The sequence below is a fragment of the Felis catus genome, chromosome A2, assembly GCF_018350175.1.
Source record: "Felis catus isolate Fca126 chromosome A2, F.catus_Fca126_mat1.0, whole genome shotgun sequence".
In the NCBI taxonomy this organism is placed as follows: Eukaryota; Metazoa; Chordata; class Mammalia; order Carnivora; family Felidae; genus Felis; species Felis catus.
Window position 1 is genome coordinate 39,396,992 of NC_058369.1, and position 5,680 is coordinate 39,402,671.

The 5,680-nt window shown below is 49.1% G+C and overlaps 1 long non-coding RNA gene across 1 annotated transcript; it reads left to right on the forward strand.

Moving 5' to 3' along the window:
- Positions 1–572: 572 nt before the first annotated feature.
- On the forward strand, positions 573–5,467 carry LOC123381211. The gene is made up of 3 exons (XR_006587947.1): positions 573–740; positions 976–1,073; positions 4,392–5,467. It is a non-coding gene; the product is annotated as an uncharacterized LOC123381211 (long non-coding RNA).
- Positions 5,468–5,680: the final 213 nt, after the last annotated feature.

The window sequence follows — 5,680 nt, forward strand, 5'->3', positions numbered from 1 at the left end:
TGCTTTTTGGCGTTGCAGCACTGAGCTTAGCATTCATTATGCACCCATGTAAAACAGTCTCCGGCAACGCTGGCCTGAGTTATCTTTTTAATTATATTTATTTTTTCAGCTGCATTTCGGATCATGAACAGACTTGCTGGTGATAAACAGGCATCATTGGGTGAGGCCTCCTGCCTCCCTCGAAATCACGTTGTGCGGATTAAACGTTCAAAGACATCAGACAAACCTACAACACTGCCATGGGCCATTATCGCTAATGGATGGGAGATGGGGTTAAGTCCGTCAAATCCCTGCTCTGAGCCCAGAAACGTCCACAGAAACCAATCCTGGTCACCACATTGAAATTGAAATCAGGTTTAAGTACAGACATGGAGAGATGAATAGAAGGCAATTCCAGTAGATCACTCGGGGATCTTCATGACCCACTTGACTGTACCCCCACCACAGGAGCACCTGGCCTCCATATTGGAACTACATAGCCCTTCTCCGTGATTGAATGAGGAGTAAGCACCTGACCCCGGAAGGCCAATGAGAGCCCCAGCTGGGGTTACTAACAGAGGGAGTGAGGGGCTTACAGACTGACTAGTCATAAGGCAGGATCTGTAACAACGGAACTGGGCTGTGTAGGCAGCCATCTTGGGTGTCATGTGGACAGAGGTACAGCAAAAGCCAAAGAAAGGAAACAAAGCTGTCCCAGTGAGGTGACATCGCTGAGGAGAGACATCGGGAAGGGTCATTCCGTAGGTTGATGACTTCCCACGGTCTGTTGTTCCAGTTGGTCAGGCACTCTGCCTCTCCAAATACATTGCCCCTTTTTGTTCCAGCCAGCTCAAGTTGTTCTCTGCCTTACATCCATACAAGGGAAAACTATGCAACAAACCAAACAATGTTGTGGAATAGTATTTATTAACAGGAAAAATGTACACAAGAATATTGCTGAGTGCAAAAAGCACGTTTCTTTCCTTCCTCCAACAGATATCCACCTCCTGTGCATCCGACACTATATGTACACTGGGGACACAAGTCAGGGCTCCAGCTCCTGCGAAGTTTACGGTCTGGTTACAAAATGTCAGGTAAGGGGCGCCTGGGTGGCTCAGTCGGTTGAGCGTCCGACTTCAGCCCAGGTCATGATCTCGCGGTCCGTGGGTTCAAGCCCCGCATCGGGCTCTGTGCTGACAGCTCAGAGCCCGGAGCCTGTTTCAGATTCTGTGTCTCCCTCTCTCTCTGACCCTCCCCTGTTCATGCTCTGTCTCTCTCTGTCTCAAAAATAAATAAACATTAAAAAAAAAAAAAAGTCAGGTAAGATCCCACTTCACTACAAAGAGGCATGTAACCTGCATGAGCCAGGTTTCACACCTGGGAGAACAAAGCAAGTGTGCTCTAAGAGTTCAAAACCAGTGCTGTTCCACGCATGTTGTGTGGAGTTCCAGCATGCCCCTCGCCCGGGAGCTGGTGAGAAATGCAGATTCTCAGCCCAGGTCCAGACCTACCTACCCGGGTTGGGGCCCAGCACTGTTTTAACATGGCTTCCAGGTGATTCTGATGCAGAAGGAAGTCTGAGAACCACTTCCCTAAAGCACAATAGGTCAAGGACACACCTTCCAAACGAACAAGAACTTCCAGCATTTCTCCTTCTCAAATGCCATTTTGTGTGTGTCAGCAATTACTTGTAACAGTTATATATGATTTTACCTATGTTAATTCATTTAATTCTCATAACGACTCTAACATAGGTACTATGTATCCCCTACTTTATAAATGAGAAAACTGAGGCACAGAGAGGTTACATTACTTGCCCAAAGTCACACAGCTAATAAGTGCTCAAGATGGGATGGAGGCCCAAGTAGTCTTTCTTGAATCTGTGCTCCGAACCACTAAGTTAAACTACTTGTGAACTAAGTCCTGAGCCTCTCTGCTAGCTGTTAGAGGAGAGCGCCAGTCTGGGAGACTGGACCCTGCGGCTGCTGGGGGTTCTGCCTTTCTGTGTCCCTCCCTGATCTGATCACGTGTGAGATCTGTCATTGCTGCCTGGGTCCCTCATCTGGGAGGCCTCCCTGTCCCTTCGGATTGGAGTACAAAGGCTCCTGCCGTTGAGAAAGCCCTACAGCAATGCTACCTGAGCCTCAAAGCATTAGAACCTTTAAAGAGAAGGGCGCCCACTCAGCCAGGGTGGCGTCATCAGGATTCTAGTCTCAGCCTCAAACCATACCCAGAATGATTCCTTGCTTCCCACTCTCCCCGGGTACGGGTGCCAAGTCCTGGCTCCTATCCAGGCTGACCTTTCCCTTATAAGTGTCTGCTCTAAAATTCTGTGGTCCTTTCTGTCTGACCTTGACTGAAGTCAGCCAAACCAGAAAGGTGAGGTTGTGTTCACCTTTGAAACCCAAGGTGAAGGCCAGAATCCTAGAGTCTTTACTTCCAGGAAAGTCCTTGGTCCCTGGGTGGGGTGGGGGAGGGAGCACAGGGAGAGGGCTGCTAGTTAAAGAAGATAAAGAGTTGGGGCCCAGTTGCTTTCCAGAAGCAGCAAAGTTCCAAACTGCAGATAGAAATGTTGGCTGGGAAGTAAGGCCTCCTAACTCTACCCACCAACTTTATTCCTAAGCCCAGGCCCATATCCAGCCAACTCATCCAGTGACACCCTCAGAGAAATGGGGTGGACACTGACAATCGTCCATAAAGGACCAGCTCAGGTCGTTAAAAATATAAGTATGGGTGATGGAAGTTACCTCCCGAAGCCCGTGTGTGCCATCGCACCTGTACCCTGGCCCCACGCCACGATCCAGCAGCTGGAGGGTTACTGTCGGAAACAGCAAGGGGCCCCCACCCACCCCAGGGCTATAGCCACTGTCCCCTCTGATGGACTGGTGCTAGAGCTGCTAAGATCTAGAAAGACACACACCAACTTGTTGAAATAATGCTTTTTTCTAGGTATTGGGAAGGTAGGTCATTTTTCTTTCTTTTTGCTTAGCCATGGGTTCAGCTTTTCTACAGCAAACACGGTTTACTTAAGTAATGGAAATTACTTTTTTAAAACATGAAAGATAACAGGCAGATCTGAAACGTCCCGGGATGAAGTCGAGTCCCCCGTTATTTCTCCCGCCTCCACCCTCACTATTCCTGCTGGCAGGCCCCCGTTACAATACAGCAAGCAGGCTCGAGGGGTGCGTCAAGAGCCTCCTGAACATGGCCTTGAATGTCTCCAGAAACCAGGCCCACACCCTGGGTTTCAGCAGAGAGGCATTGTGCTTCCCTGGCCGCGAGCCTACCTACTGCCCCTGGTCAGCATGACTAACCATCTAATTCTGGAGAAATGGGAACTCATTGAGTGATCTGGCTTCCTCCAGAGAGCAGCCCATTTATTTCCTGAAGTGACTGGTCCACTGGGAAGTGGGCCAGGATGAACCTTTGAAGTGCTCCACGGTGAGAGGAGGAGAAAGAAGAGAAAGCACAATAGAGCGGCCAGGGACTATGACGGGGATGAAAAGTTCATGTCCTTGTTAAGAACAAAGATTAGATCAAAGCTAGCAGATACACGGCCCACATACCGCTACCACTTATCTGCTGCCCAGGGCAGACATTGTCAATCAATCACAGCACTTTATCCTCACTGAGATGTGGCCTCAGAATCCTCCTCGGTGCAGCTCCAGGCAAACTTCCCATCAATTGCAAGTGTCACCAGAACTGAATCTCATTTGTCATCCCTGGACTACTTGGGCTAGTGATGCTAACTCTCCACATGAGTCCACTGGGACCCCGTGAACACAGTGATCATGAGCGTCCCCTGAATCGGGAGCACGCACCAAAAGGTGCTGTAAGGTCGGTGGTTGCTGTGAACTTCCTCCAGCTCGTGGAGACGTCGTTCTTTCTGGCATCAGAGAAACTCCCCGCTGGGTGTGGCTCTACCCTCAGCCAGATGGCACATGAGAGGTCATCCTCTCGTCAACTTTTTTTGAGTCATGGAGCCCTTTCTCCAAGTCAAAACAGTTAGAAGGTCAAATTGCCAAAATGTGATGGAACTACCGTGCTTGAAGCTGAGGTGACCGTCCCAAGCCACAGCCGCCCAATGCCACCTCAGCTGATGCCTCGACCACTGAAGGACTTCCTAGGAACTCTGAGGGTGCTTCCTGTGGGACAGAAGGTGGTCAATGATTTTCTCCAAGCTCCAGCGTTTCATAGATGGGGGAAACTGAGGCCCAGAGAGGAGATGTGGCTGGGAAAAATTCACCCAGCCGGTGAGGGGCAGGCCCAAGAACCCAGGAGTTGATCCAACCAACCAACCCAGTGTATTTGGTTCCTTCTTGGGGAAAGCTATATATGATATAGTCTCCCTGAATTTCTGCAGCTTCCCCCAGCTTCAGTCTTGTCAGTCACCCTGTACCTCCCATTTCCAGATTTGCAGCCGATTCACCTGCCTCGTGAATACCTCCACGGTGCGATTCACAAGGATCCCAAACTCATCATCCAACCTGAAGCTGAACATCCAAACTTCTTCCTCCCAAGCTGTTCCCGTCCAGCATTCCCATTGCCTAAGAGCCCCATCAGCCCCTGCAATTGCTGAAGCCACAAAGTTGGGGTCATCCTTGATTCCTCCTTCCCCTCATAAGCAGTTTCTGTGGCCTTCACCTTGATCTTGACCTTCATCATGTCTCTCCATCCCCAGTGCCGTTTGCCTATTTTAAGCCACTATCAGTGCCCCCTGGATTTTGGCAACAGCCCCTTAACTGGTCTCTCTGGCTGCAGCTTCTCCCTCCATTATTCAGGTTGTAGCCAATGTAATCTTTCTAAAACACACACTTGAACCTTACTCTCAGGCTTCTAATTCTTCAAAGGCTTCCTATTGATCTTCGAAAAATGTCCAATCTCCTTGGCATAGTTTACTGCATCCTTTGTAATCTGACCCGTTTACCTCTTCAGCCCCATCTTTTGGGATTCCCTGATCCAGACTTCTACAAAATGGACCTACTTTGTGTCCACACTGTGTATGTGTGTGTGTATCAAGGTCTAAACTTTTCCAAGCAGTGCCCTCTGCCTGGAACAATTTCTCCTCCCTTTTTTCCTAGCTCACCATTCCTCATGCTTCAAGGCTCTCCTTAGCTGTCACATTTAGCAATGTCCTTTCCCACCCTCGGTGGTTTACACTGTGGTGACCTCCACGAGTCTCCCCAGCAACTATCCTGCCTGTTCACACTCGTCACCTCAAAGGGCCTTTTTTTTTAAGTGTTTATTTACTTTTGAGAGAGAGAGAGCATGAGAGCAGGGGAAGGGCAGAGAGAGAGAGGGACAGAGGATCCGAAGCAGGCTCTACTGAACCACCGAGGTGCCCCCAAAGAGCCTTTTTTTTAATGTCCTGCCTGTTACCCACACTGGACACAAAATCCCTGAGATCAGGAATTCTGTCTTGTTCCCTGCTGGAACTTCAACCTGAAAAGGCGGTAGATGCTTAATAAATTGTCGACGGACGGATGCATGAATTGATTCCATGACATTTTTATTCTTGACTGACCTCATGTTGTAATCACTGAGTCAGGAAGTTAGTGCCCTCATCTCCTCATTCCGTACTATTATTTTGTGTGGAATAGAAGATGGGCCAACAAAAAAGAAAAAGAAGAAAGAAAATAGAGCAGGCTCAGCCATGAAGGGAGTGGCCTTGAACAGCATGCTGTGTGCATGGATGTGGGCT